General features: G+C 43.0%; 1 protein-coding gene across 2 annotated transcripts in view; it reads left to right on the forward strand.

Annotated features, from left to right (window-relative positions):
- The window catches only part of PPM1L (protein phosphatase, Mg2+/Mn2+ dependent 1L), a 349,036-nt gene that overhangs the window by 306,111 nt on the left and 24,257 nt on the right, over window positions 1-18,668 (forward strand). The window lies entirely within an intron of this gene.

The following is an 18,668-nucleotide window of genomic DNA, read 5'->3' on the forward strand; positions in this document are numbered from 1 at the left end:
GCTCATACCTCATTGTATTTTAAATGTCCACCATTTGGTAAATTTAGGTAGAAAGCATTGAACAAAACTGCTTCCCATCTGCTGAGCAAAATGGAGCCTGAATTAAATAAATTTCTCCAATATAAATCTGATTTCTGCAAGCCTTTGGACCTTTCAACGTTGACTTCCAGAAAGTTGGTCCTGGATCTCAAGCAACATATACTCCCTTTGGAAACTGGGTATAAACCTACCAGGTTTGGGTCTAAGATGGGTTATTCCACTTGTGTACCCTCTCTAAGGCGACAAGGATGTGTCAGAGTTCATGATCATACTTTGAAAACTGTTAGCTGGCCAGTGGCTTGGTGCTTAGTGAAATACATTCTTTTATCTCTGGGTAACCCTTTACTTTCTTCTTTACATTAAGATATTTCTTTCAAGGAGTGACAGTTCAGCAGTTTTTAATCAAAATTCTGAAGTATAATACATAGTTTTAAAATTGTTTCTAAATCATAGCCTTAGAGATTTAATTAGTAAGTAGTGCTTAAACACTCCTCCTCCTTTTTCAGAAGTCCTCAGCTGGATGTCTTCCAGCCATCATAACAAAGGACTGATATAGCATGTGCTCTTAATTTAAGTTTTTCAAGGCTGGGAATTTCCCATTACACATTACACTTGCAAGCGTGTAAGAGCATGTGTTCCCTAACTCTGTAAGATTAAACATATGAACTGAAAATAGACCAAAATTAAGTACAGTAATTGACCAACTACAGTGCTGAAATGGGGCAGTATAGCATATGGTGGAAATCTTTACTATTAATTATCACAGAAAATTCCATATGGATGATTTATGAACATTCTGAAGTCAGGTTGGGAATGCTTCTTCATCATGTTTTCTTTCTAAACATAATTTTCTTAAATAGCATGTGGGTCTATATAATCATATTTGCAGCTCGACAATGTTTGAGAGCTTTGACGTTGCTTAATGTCACTAATTTCCATATTGAGATTTGACATATTTGGACTTACGTTAAATCAGATGTCCTAGTCATCATCATAATAAAAGAATATTTTAAAAATCCTTCTCAAGTATAGAAGAGAAAAAAAATCCCCTTTCATTCATTTATTTATTCAACTCCCCCCACCCCATACACACACATGCATAGACACATAGAGCATCCACACATACACGTAATCCAAGCCTTCCTCCCGACCAACTTTGTCTGGCTAACTCCTATTCATCAGTCAAAACTCAGCTCAAATATCTGCTCCTCATATGATTGCAGGTGGGTTTCTGTGCTTGCCTCTCTCAACTTCGGCCATCATAGAATTGTTTTTCTATTCTCTCCCCACTGACACCCCATTAAACCTTGACTTCTCACGTAGAGACTACATCTTTTGCTTCTGAGCCCCCAGCCCGTGTCAGAATGTCTGGCATATAAGAAAGTGCTTCTTAAAAGCCTGCTAAATGAATGAATAACTTCAGCCTCTAGGCTAGCTAGCAGAGGAGTTCAGAGGCCAAATAAGCATCATTTATAAACTCAGCCAGAATCTTGTTGCAGCCAGAGTGGCAGAAACCCAGCAAGTCGACAACAACGCCACCCTGGGGTTCAGAGCTCCTTCAGTGGCTGTATGAGGCCAAACCAACACGGAAACCACATGCTGAGATGCCCTCCCACCTCAGGTCCCTGCTGCCTAGCAGTTTTGCGCTGTCTGTAGGCCACAACCAACTCTCTCCGTGTGGCTCCTACAAACTTTTTGCTTATTCGGGAGCTCCAAAAAGTAAAATAGGTAGAGGAAACAGTCCCTTGGAGGAGCCCCAAACAAAACCACTTCCATGAATCATACTTAATGTTTAAAAACCTTGTCTTCTATTCAAGTCAGAGGTGGACTCATTACATTTGCCTGGAAAATAGACTGGAGACCAGTGAAAAAACTGCCTTCAGAAGCCAGGTCAACTTAGGGTGGGTCCAAAAGGGCAGTGGGGCTGTGAGAAGCTCCATTTCTCAGCTATCAACCAGAGGGAGGACTTTCCGGGGATCCTGAGAATAGTGTTTAGATAAATGGAGGTTATGCCCCTTGATAGGTTCTTAGTTTTCAGTTCAAAAGATGTCTCCTGCAGTTCACATATTAAACAGTCAGGGGTCAAGAGGGGATTTAAACCTACTTAGAGCCCAGTGTTTCCTAATTAATTATAGAATCTCCTTGTTCTTAACTGACCTGACCAGCTCCTTTATCAGTTATGTTCATGTAGTTGATGCCTTGAGTGTCTCTTTAAACCCTTGGGCTTATAACTGCTAAGGCTTTCTTTTCACACTTGGAAAATATGAGACTTTAGGTTTTATTCAATGGAGACTCAAGCCAGCAGCCTGGAATATGCCCCAGTTGTGGGGAGGTGCCCCAAGTACTAGACTGAGCAGCTGAAATGCAGCCTAAGTTCTGGTTAGGCTGCGTTTGAAAATTAATATCACGCAGGGTCATTAGAAGATGTATTTGGTATTCCTTTGCAAACTCTGCAGACTGTCTAGCCCTCCCTCAGATGCACTGTAAACATTACATCCTAAATGCCCCAGAGCCCCTTCCAAAGTGACTTAGCCTCAGAGACCCGGGAGAAGGTGTGTGTCTGATGGTGTTTCCAAACTGAGAAGCTCTTTCTCCCTTACTTACTCCTTGGGCTTTTCACCTTCATATTGTTTCTAGCCTCCCTAGAAAATCACATACTCATCTTCCAACTCAGCCATGAATTAAAAAACAACTTTTAAAAATATTTTATGCATCATTTGCATACTGTACCAGAAAGGTTTCTTTGAATACCTAGTTTGTATATTGCCCTGTATTGTTCTTCAGCGGAAGCAAATATAAACTTTAGAGAACCCTTAGATAGGGCTTCCCTGGTGGTGCAGTGGTTGAGAGTCTGCCTGCCGACGCAGGGGACACGGGTTCGTGCCCCGGTCCGCGAAGATCCCACATGTCGCGGAGCTGCTGGGCCCATGAGCCATGGCCGCTGAGCCTGCGCGTCCGGAGCCTGTGCTCCGCAGCGGGAGAGGCCACCGCAGTGAGAGGCCCGCGTATCGCAAAAGAAAAAAAAAAAAAAACCTTAGATAAAGCTGTTTGCTGGCAAAACTGACTGCTTCCTTTTCACGCTCCTGATAAAATTTTCTTAGAGAAAATTTTTAAAGCCTGATTGAGAGTGTCAGACCTGGGTTCAGATTCCAGCTCTTCCACTCAAAATCTGTGTGACCTCGGTGAGCCTCTTGTTCCTTATCTGTAGAATGGAGGGATAGGGGTGGTGGTGGTGGTGGTGGTGGTGATGATGGTGATGATGGTGATGATGGTGATGATGATGATGATGATGATGATGATGATGATGATGATGATGATGATGATGATAGTGTATACCTTGCAGGATTTTTGTGAAAACAAGTCAGGCATGTGTGAACAACAAGCCGAGTGCCTGGCCCACTGTAGCTTGTCTAGTTAGTGACATCTCCCTTTGTGACTTGAGATTCTGGCATCCTGAGACTCCTCCTCCTTTGTCTCCTGTCCCCCACCCCCCACCCCAGTAGGCCTCACTTCCAATAATGTGACACCCACTCGGCAATGGTCGTAGGAAGAATAGACTCACCATCTACTGCCTTGAGGAACTGGCTCTCCCCAGTCAAGGCTTCCTGTGCAGGAAATGGGTTAGAATCAGCCTGGTCCTGCTGCCCTCCGCCCTCTAGGGTCATCCCTTGTCCCTTTCTGGGCAGTAGCATCTAATCATGTAGCATGGTGGTGTCACACAAGGGTGGTGTCACAAACCTGGAGTTTTCTGAGCCATACCCATGATGAGTCTGGGGCCTGGCATTCCCCCCGATACTGTTCCTTCTTTTCCTGGAACTTCATTAGCCAAAATGGAAACAGGGGAGGACTAGCCTCAGGCTTGTTACTGAAATGCCAAGTCGGTTCAGTGACTAAAATCAAACAGCTCAACCAAAAACCCAGTCAAGTCATTGTAGACCATGATAGAAGACCCTCAGAAGGATAAAAATGCCTAACATCAAGGAACATGAAAGTAAAAAGCCCTGAATTTGGTAAAAGTGAAATAATTTCTATAAATGAGTCACATTAAATGTAGAAGATTTCAGAAAATTTTTTCAAAAAAATTTTAAATGAACTTTAATAACCAATCTTCTCTTTTTGTTTCCTTCTAACATTTTTCTGCATACATTTATACACATATGTATTTATTGAAGTGAAATTAGAATATTTTATGTAGTTTTTTTCAAGTAAAATGCTAATGTGTTATATTTTAAAGAAATTTTATGTACAGTTTTTATTTTTCACTTATGGGCACTGAAGAATGTATGTTCTTCAGAAACACTATATTTAGTGTTCATACAGCACTTTATTATTTGGATATTTCATGATGCATTATACATGTACTTATTTTGGTTATTTCTGTTGTCTTGTTGTTTAAATTAATTCTGTGAGGTTAATCCTTATACGTGAAGTTCTGTTCATATCTCTAATTATTTCCTTAGGATAAAATTCAAGAATTGACATTATCGAGTCACAGTTTAAACAAGTGTTTGTTTTAGTCTTTTTTTTTTTTTTTTTTTTTTTTTGCGGTATGCGGCCCTCTCACTGCTGTGGCCTCTCCCGTTGCGGAGCACAGGCTCCGGACGCGCAGGCTCAGTGGCCATGGCTCACGGGCCCAGCCGCTCCGCGGCATGTGGGATCTTCCCAGACCGGGGCACGAACCCATGTCCCCTGCATCGGCAGGCGGACTCTCAACCACTGCGCCACCAGGGAAGCCCTAGTCTTTGTTTTGAAATGAAATATAAAGAAGTCCCCTGCAGAGACCTACTCTCTTTATTCATTTTTATCCTACAGATTCTTTCTTTACCTCCTCCTTTGTGTCAAGAACCAAATTAGGCTACATGAATTCCTTATCCTATTGCACCTTTAAGAGAGTTAAGGTCTTACTTCTTCCCAGTAATCCTCCCTGCACTTCTCCCCACCACCCACCATCTCCCTAGACTGAGGCATCCCCTCCATCCACATGCCCAGCCTCTCATAGCACTGTCACAGCATTGACCATGCTGGATTCTAAGTGTCTGGTTCCATCTCGCCATTAGGCAGTAAGTGCTTGGGGTTAAGGACTATATCTTGTTCATCTTTATTGTTCCAGCACCAAGCCTCGTAATTTACACAGTCGGCACTGAATAAGGGAACAAAGGCCATAAAACTATTTAGCCAAAATACACACACCCTTCCAATCTTATACTGTTATTAGGTACAGGACATAGAGGTGAGAGAGAGAGAGAGGAGAAAGACGGTCATTTTCAAGAAGCAACATGGTTGTATATTCCTGGCTATAGATATAGAGATGGGATATCACTTCTTTGGCATGTGTCCAGATGGAATTAAAGTCAGGATTTTATCAGATCTTTGAGGAAGCAGCCTTCCTGGAGACATAGCTTTAGAGTCAATTTTGTAGCCCACTAAGCCGAAAGCAAGTTGGAGAATTAATTATTGGATCAGATCGGCCTCAAATCATATTTGGTTTTATTTATTTATCCTAAATGAACATAATTGTACAACTTTTATTTTGTCCCTTTAAACGGGAGTTTGTTCTGTTTGGATGGAAAAGATCATCTGAAAATAATTTATGTGTAACTGCAAAACCTGCCAATGGTGTACTTCATTCACAAGGGCAAATTTGGCTTTGGAAACAATTTCTCCTTCCATCTGGAATTCTTCAGTGATAGGTATGTGTTAACAAACTCAGTGCCCAGGGAAGTCTTGTTTGGTTATCCAACATTGTTGGTACTAGCTGTAGCATTTTAAAATTTAAATTTCGTAATGTCTATGCCAGGGTAAAATTTAAGATGTGCAACGTGCGATAGGCAGATACGTGCACACACACACACATGCACACACATTACATGGCTACAAAATAAACATGTGTTGAAGTTTAATTTAATTTGTCTCCATAGGACTGAATGTAACAGATTTTGAGTCCATATTGGATCTGTTACTAAATCTTGCTCTATTCATTTCCAGGAAGATACCGTAATTTCCTGACTTTTCCTCAGGTTCTTACGTGTAAATACCAAGTTCAGCTTATGTGTTCACACCCCCCCCCCGTTTTCCCCAGGGGTGATCTAAGTGTCAGGATGTTGGGATGGCACCTGCTGGGGTGACCCAGGGTCTCCAGGACCTGTGGTTGGAAGGCTCCAAAGCTCCTGAGAGGTGCCATTTCTCCCTCAGGAGAAGCCCAGCAGTTCTCAGCTGTCCTTTCTACTCCACGTTAGGCTGTCCAAGTGAGCTCATTCAGCCATTGCCTCTCTATCCTGGGGCAAAGGTTTCTGATTTCTTGGGTTGTGCCTTGGAAAGCAAGCTCTAGGTCTCCTGTGCTTTGAACTTCATGTAATTGTAATTCTTGGAGATCCACACGTCAAAGACTCTTTGTCGGGCTTCCCTGGTGGCGCAGTGGTTGAGAGTCCGCCTGCCGATGCAGGGGACACGGGTTCGTGCCCCGGTCCGGGAAGATCCCACATGCCGCGGAGCGGCTGGGCCCGTGAGCCATGGCCGCTGAGCCTGCGCGTCCGGAGCCTGTGCTCCGCAACGGGAGAGGCCACAACAGTGAGAGGCCCGCGTACCGCAAAAAAAAAAAAAGAAGACTTTTTGTCTTCCCTCCACCTCCCCCCATCACTACCCTCCTTCCTGCCCAGCCTTACATGTCAGGGGAGCAAGAAGAGAGGACCCATGGGCAGGAAAACTCACTCCATCTTCATATGCCTGAGGTTTAGTCCAGAACTGAGGCTGATGGATGCTCAAAAACATTTTTCTCTGAGAATACTGTCTGTTTGTGAGTTTCCAATCTCCTTGAAATTCAAAAGCTAAACCTGACTACTTCTTTCTCTTTGCACTTCAGCCATAGCAATCCTAATCTTCCCTGGGACAATGAGTGCCTCACACTGAATGAAAGACAGTCATGTACACACATGGGGCAGGAACTTCCATTAATATCTCCAGATGTCATCCTTCCAACACGTATATATATAAATAGATGGCTAGCTATATGGTAATTTAAATAAAGATAACTTAATCACCTCAAAGACCAGGTTTGTTTTTAATGGAAAGAATAGGGAAAAGGTTGACTCTGCGCTGAGACAAAAAAGGTCAAAGAAAGTGCAGTTCTCTGCTAAGCACCAGATGAATCAGCCTGCACCTCTCATTCCCAGCCTTCTGCTCTTTTTTCTCTGTGCCCTTTCTCCTCTCTGCCCTTTATTAAAAGCAAGTACCCCTTTTAATAAAGCTCAATTTCAGAAGTTATCGTACCTCACTTCCATAACATTCATAAAGAAGCAGAAACAGTACTTGTAATTTGCTGGGAACCCTAAAGAGAAATGAAATATCTCATTGAAGAATTCTTAAATAACATGAAGACATGAAAAAATATAGCCAGTGCATCTCTGGCTTATGTAGGAAGAATCAAAGAACCATGAAATTAATTTTATTTACCATTAAAAGATACTGAACTTAGAATCCAGGTTGTGATTATGTAATTAGAAATTAATTTCAGTAGCATGTTATCATCTGAACTAAATGTCAGCAAGAGTTATGAGAAGTATGTTAATGAGCTTCAAAGAAGCTTGTGTGCTTACTTGTACCTCAAAATAGTCATGCCAGAGAGGAGAGATGAAGGCTCCTACAGCAAAAGGACATGCTGTGGTTCTTCTAAGCCTCCCCAGTACATGTGATCAGTTTAATAGGAAGTGACTCTCTTTAACATGTTTATACTGAACTAAAAAGGAAGGGTTAGAAGGGTGTCCACAGGTCACACTCAAGTATGAAGTAAACATTATTACTGCAGCTGAAGTGTGAAGTTAAAAAACACCTCGATTTAAAAATGGTGTCCAAGAACATCAGATGATGCAGCTATATTTTAACTTTGGTGAAGTATGAAAATTTAATGAATTCTCCATCAGATTCTAAAAGCTTGAATTATGACCTCTTCCCCCCATCTCCCATCACCTCATAAAATAGATTGTTTGTCTTATTTAGGGTGGCACACCTCATTTGTGGAAAAGACCTTTCTGGCACTTGTACACTGTTTCTTATTTCTTCTAGTCATTTTATTAATTACTGTATGTTTGCTGAGGAAGAGCCCAAGTATACCTAAATCTGGAATTAGACTCCTAGCACTAGGGTTTAAAATAATAGAGTTTGTCATCAAGTTGATTGCCTCACATTCAGCCAGTGTCCAGCTCAATGGCTGATTTTTTTGCTTATGCAAAAATCTCAGAGGAGAAGAAAATTATAATTTGTAATAGACCTTTTCTCACAAAACGTTACTCCTGCCACTCTACGCTCCAGCATGTGACGAAGGGAGGCTGAGGCAGCTTCAGTTGCAAAGGAAGACCCAAAGGGGTCCCATTTACGGTGGGGGGCTTCTTTCTGGGCCCAGTCTGGGGGCCTCACATGAGTCTCCCTCCCTATATGGTATGTCCTATCACTGCTTCCTCTATTTGGAAACCCACAAAGATAGTTTGCCATCCTACTAGGTCTTGGTGGAAGAAGGCCTTAATGTGTTCTCAGGAACACTCAGATGTGTTGCTATCAGTATTTCACTCTTGCACTATTTACAGTAGCCAGGACATGGAAGCAACCTAAATGTCCATTGACGGATGAATGGCTAAAGAAGATGTGGCACATATATTCAATGGAATATTACTCAGCCATAAAAAGAAACGAAATTAAGTTATTTGTAGTGAGGTGGATGGACCTAGAGTCTGTCATACAGAGTGAAGTAAGTCAGAAAGAGAAAAATACCATATGCTAACACATATATATGGAATCTAAAAAAAAAGGTACTGATGAACCAAGTGGCAGGGCAGGAATAAACACGTAGACATAGAGAGTGGACTTGAGGACATGGAGAGGAAGGGGAAGCTGGGGCGAAGTGAGAGTAGCATCGACATATATACACTACCGAATGTAAAATAGATAGCTAGTGGGAAGCAGCTGCATAGCACAGGGAGATCAGCTCAGTGCTTTGTGTCCACCTAGAGGGGTGGGATAGGGAGGGTGGGAGGGAGATGCAAGAGGGAGGGGAGAAATCAAGAAAACACTCCCATTTACCATTGCAACAAAAAGAATAAAATATCTAGGAATAAACCTACCTAAGGAGACAAAAGACCTGTATGCAGAATATTATAAGACACTGATGAAAGAAATTAAAGATGATACAAATAGATGGAGAGATATACCATGTTCTTGGATTGGAAGAATCAACATTGTGAAAATGACTATACTACCCAAAGCAATCTATAGATTCAGTGCAATCCCTATCAAACTACCACTGGCATATTTCACAGAACTAGAACAAAAAATTTCACAATTTGTATGGAAACACAAAAGACCCCGAATAGCCAAAGTAATCATGAGAACGAAAAACGGAGCTGGAGGAACCAGGCTCCCTGACTTCAGACGATACTACAAAGCTACAGTAATCAAGACAGTATGGTACTGGCACAAAAACAGAAAGACAGCTCAATGGAACAGGATAGAAAGCCTAGAGATAAACCCACGCACATATGGTCACCTTATCTTTGATAACGGAGGCAGGAATGTACAGTGGAGAAAGGACAGCCTCTTCAATAAGTGGTGCGGGGAAAACTGGACAGGTACATGTAAAAGTATGAGATTAGATCACTCCCTAACACCATACACAAAAATAAGCTCAAAATGGATTAAAGACCTAAATGTAAGGCCAGAAACTATCAAACTCTTAGAGGAAAACATAGGCAGAACACTCTATGATATAAATCACAGCAAGATCCTTTTTGACCCACCTCCTAGAGAAATGGAAATAAAAACAAAAATAAACAAATGGGACCCAATGAAACTTCAAAGCTTTTGCACAGCAAAGGAAACCATAAACAAGACCAAAAGACAACCCTCAGAATGGGAGAAAATATTTGCAAATGAAGCAACTGACAAAGGATTAATTTCCAAAATTTACAAGCAGCTCATGCAGCTCAATAACAAAAAAACAAACAACCCAATCCAAAAATGGGCAGAAGACCTAAATAGACATTTCTCCAAAGAAGATATACAGACTGCCAACAAACACGTGAAAGAATGGTCAACATCATTAATCATTAGAGAAATGCAAATCAAAACTACAGTGAAGGGACTTCCCTGGTGGTCCAGTGGCTGGGACTCTGTGCTCCCAATGCAGGGGGCCTGGGTTCAATCCCTGGCCAGGGAACTAGATTCCACACGCATGTAGCAACTAACAGTTCTCATGCCACAACTAAGGAGCCCACATGCAGCAACTAAGACCCAGCAAAACCAAATAAACAAATAAATATTAAAAAAAAAAAAAAACTACAGTGAGATATCATCTCACACCAGTCAGAATGGCCATCATCAAAAAATCTAGAAACAGGGGCTTCTCTGGTGGCGCAGTGGTTGAGAGTCTGCCTGCCAATGCAGGGGACCCGGGTTCGAGCCCTGGTCTGGGAAGATCCCACATACCGCGGAGCAACTAGCCCCATGAGCCATAATTACTGAGCCTGCGCATCTGGAGCCTGTGCTCCGCAACAAGAGAGGCCGCGATAGTGAGAGGCCCGCGCACCGCTATGAGGAGTGGCCCCCACTTGCCGCAACTGGAGAAAGCCCTCGCACAGAAACGAAGAGCCAACACAGCCATAAATAAATAAATTAAATTTAAAAAAAAAAAATCTAGAAACAATAAATGGTGGAGAGGGTGTGGAGAAAAGGGAACACTCTTTCACTGCTGGTGGGAATGTGAATTGGTACAGCCACTATGGAGAACAGTATGGAGGTTCCTTAAAAAACTACAAATAGAACTACCATATGACCCAGCAATCCCACTACTGGGCATATACCCTGAGAAAACCATAATTCAAAAAGAGTCATGTACCAAAATGTTCATTGCAGCTCTATTTACAATAGCCCGGAGATGGAAACAACCTAAGTGCCCATCATCGGATGAATGGCTAAAGAAGATGTGGCACATATATACAATGGAATATTACTCAGCCATAAAAAGAAACGAAATTGAGCTATTTGTAATGAGGTGGATAGACCTAGAGTCTGTCATACAGAGTGAAGTAAGTCAGAAAGAGAAAGACAAATACCGTATGCTAACACATATATATGGAATTTAAGAAAAAAAAATGTCATGAAGAACCTAGGAGTAAGACAGGAATAAAGACAGACCTACTAGAGAACAGACTTGAGGATATGGGGAGGGGGAAGGGTGAGCTGTGACAAAGCGAGAGAGAGGCATGGACATATATACACTACCAAATGTAAGGTAGATAGCTAGTGGGAAGCAGCCGCATAGCACAGGGAGATCAGTTCGTTGCTTTGTGACCGCCTGGAGGGGTGGGATAGGGAGGGTGGGAGGGAGGGAGACGCAAGGGGGAAGAGATATGGGAGTATATGTATAACTGATTCACTTTGTTATAAAGCAGAAAGTAACACACCATTGTAAAAAATTATACTCCGATAAAGATGTTGAAAAAAAAAAGAGGGAGGGGATATGGGGATATATGTATATATATATAGCTGATTCACTTTGTTGTACAACAGAAACTAACACAGCATTGTGAAGCAATTATACTCCAATAAAGATATGTTTTTAAAAAAAAGTATTTCACTCTTCCAGTTTGGGCTCTAGGGCTGCTGCCAGTCTCTGTGTGAAGTAGAAAACCTCTCACGTGCTGTCCTGCAGGAATTCCTCATTGAGTGGCCCTCTCCTCTGGTCTCTTCCCTCTGGGGCTGGGAGTGGGGTGGCGGGGGCAGGGTATAGTCCGGGAGCAGGGCTTCCCACATCACTGTGCATGTTTGACTACACGGCTCTAGGAGGCGCCGTTCACACTGTCGTCCACTTGAACATGCATTATGGCCCTTTTATGGAGATGCTAGTAAAGTGTCTTGAGGAAGAGATGCCTTTTTCTGGCTTGCCCAGAAACAGTAACTATGGACTAGCCACAGCCTGCTTCAAGGTTGAAAGTAACACTCGGACAACACACTGGGTAAGTTCTGTCCCTCACTGGCCACATGACCTTGGGCTGATCCCTTAATCTCAGTTTTGTCATCTGTAAAATGGGAATAATAGTACCTCATAGGCTGTTAGGGTTAGAGATTGCCTATGCCAAGGACTGAGCACGGAGCCTGGCATGGGGTGAATGGACAGTGTATGGCAGCTCCCACAATTTGGCCTGCACATGTCTCTCTGCACACATAGATTTCTTTCCAGTCACTTTCCATTCAAGGCTCTCATAGCATAAAATAAGTTTCAAGCTCTCACTATAAGACTCATCACAGTGGAGCTACTGACTTATAGTATGAATTGTTAATTGGTATTATTTCAGTAGCCTCCTTCCCGCACGGAGTTAGACAATGGTGTCCGGTGACTCTCCGGCCCCAGCCATGCACGTTAATATAATTCTAAAGAGGGCCCGCCTCCAAGAGAATTTAGAGCTGGGAAGTGTAAGGATTCAGGCAATAGATGAGAGAAAAGGCATAAAGAAGGGAAGATTAGAGCTTACTCTTTAGTTTTCCAGAGATTGGATCATCCCAGCCAGGTCTGTCTCTGCCATGGCATTAATTATTACAAGACTGGTGAACAGACTCTGAGAAGGTCAAACTTGGGCAGACGTAGAGATCGTGCAGACAGGGGATGGGTCCAGGGAGTCACTCTTATCTGTGAGCTGCCTGGTACTTCATCTGTGTTTCAGGGCTCATCACAGCTTTGGCTGTGGGAGATCGGTGTCGGCTGGAAGCCCTGCCGGCACTGATCTTATCATTCCCCATGATGCTTTCATTAATGACTGGCTTTGCCTGCTCTTTTTCCAGTATGTTTCACACCAGTATAATTTCTGTCAGTTTCCAGGCCTTGATGTCATCTAGGCCCTGGAACTGTGTTATTCAACTAACATTCACTGTCAAATCTTTTCAGGATAAACCTGTTTTTCCTTATCATATAAATGTGTTGAATCTCCTTTGCTGGGTATAATGAACGGCTTTTAGGTGGTTGTAACACCTTCACTGAAATATTCATTCATTCATCCTCTGTCTGTCTCTCTTTCTCTCTGTTTCTTTGTGTGTGTGTCCCCTTCCCTCCCTTTCCACTTGTCACCTCTTCTCCACCCACCCCCAATTTCTTTCTTTCCTGAAGAAAAAAATGGCCATTTCCTTTTATTCTCTGTCACTGAGGGGAATCACTATTAGCATGAGTGAGTGGCATTCATTGTTTGGGAGAGAGCCCACTTGCTTTGTGAAGCAGGGCTCCTAAGTCATGTTAACTGCACTTGGCTTTCTCTGCTCTGCCCAGCCTCCCAGCCCCACCCCAGAAAAAGTGAAGCTGCGGTGTCAGGCACGTAAGACAATGTTGCAGTAAGCTGAACTTTCATAAAATAAGGATTCTCATGCCTCCAACTTTTAAATCATAGAAGAGGGGGAGGGGAGTACAAGGGGTTGAGGGTAATGTGCTTTGATTGGCACTCAGGGCAGGTTGTTCTTTGTCGATGGCACTGCTCGGAGGTCAGGTAAGGCTGTGCAGGGGAAGCCTGAAGGCAGCTGAGGCTCACATGTCTGTCACGGAGTCACTGATGGATAGTCACTGGTGGGCGAATGTGAATCTGAACTTGATGATCTGTCAACAGTGGTGCTGTCATCATTGTCACGGCCTTATTCCTCTGGGCCATTTTTTTTTACCTGTACCACTCTACCGTGATTGTCAATTCTGCTTTTTCTGTTTTATGTCTTGAATACTTTGCTTTTTGCAGTGGATATGCTCCTGAACCGTTGTGAATAAATTGTGGTTTTAAGTAATGTTAAATTCATCTCAATACAGAAAAGCATAAAGAAGAAAACAAAGTGGGCTAAAATCCCATCACCTAGATAACCCTGTTAATATTTTTCAAAAAATAAGAGTATATATATTTACATAGTACGAAGGTGTGAATTGTACAAATACTACAATTAGTACAAGTTGTACAAAAGCACCTCCACTTTCCTCACCACCTCCTCAGTCCTTAGCGCCCCTTCCAGCATTAAGGGTCTGTGCAGGGTACAAAGCACTACGATAAGAATACAGCAATGAATAAGGCATCCCCCTGGTCCTAAAAGAAGCTGCTAGTCTAATGGGTCAAAGAATCATTTGACCTACAGTTGCCTTTTGTTTGGCTTGCATTGTTTTTTTAAATAAAATTTGTCAACATTGAAAAGTCAGGAGAGTTCACATAAAAATGGCTTCCCTTGAAAAATATGAATAACTGGCTACAGTGGGCTTGCATTCCCACATGGCAACCATCTTCACTGCTGAGGAAATGCTGCCCCCTTAGCAAGTGTTCTCTAGTTTGCCACAAGCCACACCACTCCGTGTTGTAGACCCAACACTGAAACCTGATGTCAGTTGTCCCTTATCATCATGCTTGCCTATTCTTAGAGTAGAAAAACGTCTTCAGAACCCATGCTTCTGTCAAAAGTACAGGGGTAAAAAAAAAAAAAAAAAAAAAAAAAAGTACAGGGGTAAAGCTACTCCAAGAGGGTAATAAGCTTTTTTTTCTTATACTTGGCCTACTTACCCGAAGCCGTAGGAGTTTGCAATTCCTGTTCAAAACCAGCAAAATATTCAAGGTGAAAAGGACCTGACACTAATCCAAGTCACTTGTTTTTTTACTTGTGGAGGTTCACGTGCTTTCTGATTATTACTGAGAATTTGAAATGTACCAGCTTTGTTTAAGTTAATCCAGAATCACAATTATATTAAAGGAAATTCACATCACACTGATCAAATTTTATCCTGGTTTACAGACTTTTCTGTGACATGCGCCAGTTTATACTACAAAACGGGGAGAGTTGATGGGGACTATTCAAAACACAGAAATGTAGAAACTGGTCACAGAAATCATTCCTTCTGGGGGTAGGAAGAGAACAGTTTAAAGCAAGAAGGAGTGTCGATTATCAAAGGTTTGGCCCAGTGGAATCAGTCAGTCCGTGTGTGTGACCTGGGCAGGTTGCTATACTGTCTGAGACCTAGTTTCCCCGCCTGTAAAGTGGGGATAATTATGCCTTCTCACAGGTAGTGCAGATTAAGTTACGTAACGTAAATAAAATGTTTAGCGTTATAGTAAAATGCTTAAGCAGTAGGTCTATCATTATTATTATTACTAAAGTAATAATTCTGGATTCCCAGGGTTTTTAGTCATTTGGTCATTCAGTACATATGCATTGAGCAGTGTAATCATGAGTGTGACACTTGAAGTCCCTGAGTCCCATTTTTCTCATCTGTTTAAAGGGAAGAATAATACCTGCCTCTCCCCAACCCTAAGGTCAGGAAATCAACTGCAAGTGTGTTTGTTAGCCACTTCGTTTGTAGCACTGAACAGATTGTTATTACTACTTTGTTATTAATTGAACTGGGAAAGTTTTTAGCTAGGGTTTTAAAAGATGGCTGAGATATCCCAAACTACTTAATCCTCATTCGGATTTACATTTTTCTCAAGCTCAACTCATCCAATGAATTCATTGCCTAATAGTATCCAATGAAAATACTTATCAGAATAGATTTTCTTGTATACCTTTACTTTGTCTGCATCCTAGAAATTAAATCAAGAGAGAGAAGGCTGGTTTAGAGCAATAGACTGATGAATAATTGGCATTCGTGTGTTTTTCCTAAGGAAAACAAGAATTAATACAACAACACACAAACGTGCCTGCTTTGCTGAAGTACAAATTGAGGTCAGATGTAGACAGAGATTATCCATGTAATGACTTCATGATGCACTTTTATTGCTTCCTAAGGTGCCACGGCTTTAGAAGCTGGTGAGGATGGATGCCCTACTCATGTTTCATTAACATTGTTCCACGAGCCTGGACTGGAGGAAAGAGCTAGGGACAGGCCTGGGCTGGAACTTCTCTCCACTTACTAACAGTGTGCCTGTGAGCATGGTTATACATGTACAGGAGGGTCCTTATGGTTTTTTTTTTGTTTTTTTTTTTGTGGTACGCGGGCCTCTCACTGTTTTGGCCTCTCCCGTATGCGGAGCACAGGCTCCAGACGTGCAGGCTCTGCAGCATGTGGGATCAGGCTCCAGACGTGCAGGCTCCGCAGCATGTGGGATCCTCCCGGACCGAGGCACGAACCCATGTCCCCTGCATTGGCAGGCGGGCTCTCAACCACTGCGCCACCAGGGAAGCCCGGTCCTTATGTTTTGATCAATGTGTAAAATGTATTTTGCTACAGTTGGCTATCTCCCTGCTGTGACAATATCTAGAAGATGTGGTACAGTGTGGTACTGAACTGGGTTGACATACTCAGAGCAAGACAGCGGGAGCTTAGCATAATGTCAGATCAGGACCAAGGAGAAGTGTGTGATTGTTTATCACTCCTCTATTAATTTGTTTATTCAGCAAATATGAGGTCTGTGATGTTCTAGACCTCAGCATTATAGGAAGAAAAACAAGCAGATGATATTCTTACCCTTGTGAAGTTGACATTGTACAGGGGAAGATTGGCATTAAATAAATTGTTTAAAGAAATACACAAGATATTTACATAATTGTGTGTTGTGAGGGCAATAAAGGACACAAAGAGGAAATTAGATCCCCCATCAGAGAAGGCCTCTGAAGATGTCACACTTGAACTGAGACATCACCATGTTCATGTCAGCCGGTGCCAAGGACTACAGAGGGAACACTGCGTACAGAGGCCCAAAGGCAACCAAAAGCTTGGCATGGGCTTCCCTGGTGGTGCAGTGGTTGAGAGTCCGCCTGCCGATGCAGGGGACACGGGTTCGTGCCCCAGTCCGGGAGGATCCCACATGCCACGGAGCGGCTGGGCCCGTGAGCCATGGCCGCTGAGCCTGCGCATCCGGAGCCTGTGCTCCGCAACGGGCGAGGCCACAACAGTGAGAGGCCCGCATTCCGCCAAAAAAAAAAAAAAAAGCTTGGCATGTTTGGGCAACAGAAGGGAGGCCTTGAGCAAGGGGAGGGTGGTATGACATAACATTGTACAGGTTGGGGCAGGGGCAGATCATGCAGGACCTGGAGAGCTGAAATAACACGCTGGCTGAGATGGTGGTGGCTTGGACCACAGTCAGCGCGATGAGAACAAGAGAAGGGAAGGGGTTTAAGATGTGTTTGAGAGGTACGAGTGACAAGAACTTAACGATGGATTGAATGTCAGGAATGAGGAAGAGAGAAAAACTAAGGATGTCTCCTAGCTTGAGCAGCTAAGTGGATGGTGGTACCATTTTCTGAGGCTTAAATTAAAAGTTAAATAATTTGCCAGACCTCACTCAGCTAGGATTTTGAAGTCTAGTCCGTGTGAATTTTTCAGTTTTTTTTTTTAATCTAAGTCAGACTATTAGGTTAAAGCTCCAAAATGTTGTCCAGATTTTCAATTAAGGTATCACCTAGATTAAATTATTAATATAGACAATCCTGAGGTTCAGGGTTAAGTGATATTGTCAGACGCTGGTATTTCTGATAAATAGTACGATGATGGCTAAGTTTATCTCAAAACTAATAACCAGAGTCTTGGCAGTGTTTTTTCTCATACATACAAAAGAAAAAGTGATTTTCTCCTTTCCTCTTGGGCATAATGTGTTTCTGGAGTTTTCCTCAGCCACAAGGTAGTTTCTGCTGTAATGTAAGATTAGATTATAAATTGTCTCTGATAATCCTGAGCTAAAACTGCAAAGCCCAAACAACAAGTTATTTACGGTGTTTTCAATCATGCTTGGGCTCCACCCAGGACACAGGCAGGTTTCTATGGAGAGGGAATAGTGACATTTCAGTGACCCTAAACACAGCCTGCAGCTCTCCTTCCGCCACCTGAGGCTCACCCATTTTGGCCCGGCCTAAGAGTCTATTGTTGACATAGGCAATTTCCACTTTCTCAAAGCAGTATCCTGAAATCCACATCAGGAGGTAGATTTCGTAGACCCATAGAAACAATGGGATCCTCTTCTTGACAGAGGAATCAGCAGGCCATGAATCTTTACATGTGAGTGAAGCAAAGCAGTCACCCTCTAAATCTCTCATCCAGAAGCCCCTTATTTTATTTTATTTTTTGTGGTACGCGGGCCTCTCACTGTTGTGGCCTCTCCCGTTGCGGAGCACAGGCTCCGGACGCGCAGGCTCAGCGGCCATGGCTCACGGGCCCAGCCGCTCCGCGGCATGTGGGATCTTCCCGGACCGGGGCACGAACCCGTGTCCCCTGCATTGGCAGGCGGACCCCCAACCACTGCACCACCAGGGAAGCCCCAGAAGCCCCTTATTGAACTGTAAGCCCCTGAACCAGTTAGGATACCACAAGGAACAACAACAACAAAAAATCCAACGTAAAAAGCCTTAAGTAGTAAAGTCATTTAGTGTCATGCAGAACAAGAACAGGACGGGTCCAGGCGGGTTCAGCAGTTCTGTGATGTCTCAGGGACTCAGGTTCCTCACCTCTCCGCTCCCCCTTCTGGACACAGAGCCTTGACTCTGAGCCATATCCCCTCATGGTGCACGATGGCTGCTACAGCCCTGGGAAACACAGGAGCCACAGGAGGCCAAAGAAATGGGTCATGTTCTGCATCATGTCTCTTTCAGTGAGAAAGCCTTTCCCAAAAGCCCAAGCCGACATCTTAAGTGCTTGTCCATGGAGCACC

The sequence above is a fragment of the Lagenorhynchus albirostris genome, chromosome 5 (genome assembly GCF_949774975.1).
Source record: "Lagenorhynchus albirostris chromosome 5, mLagAlb1.1, whole genome shotgun sequence".
NCBI classification, from domain to species: Eukaryota; Metazoa; Chordata; class Mammalia; order Artiodactyla; family Delphinidae; genus Lagenorhynchus; species Lagenorhynchus albirostris.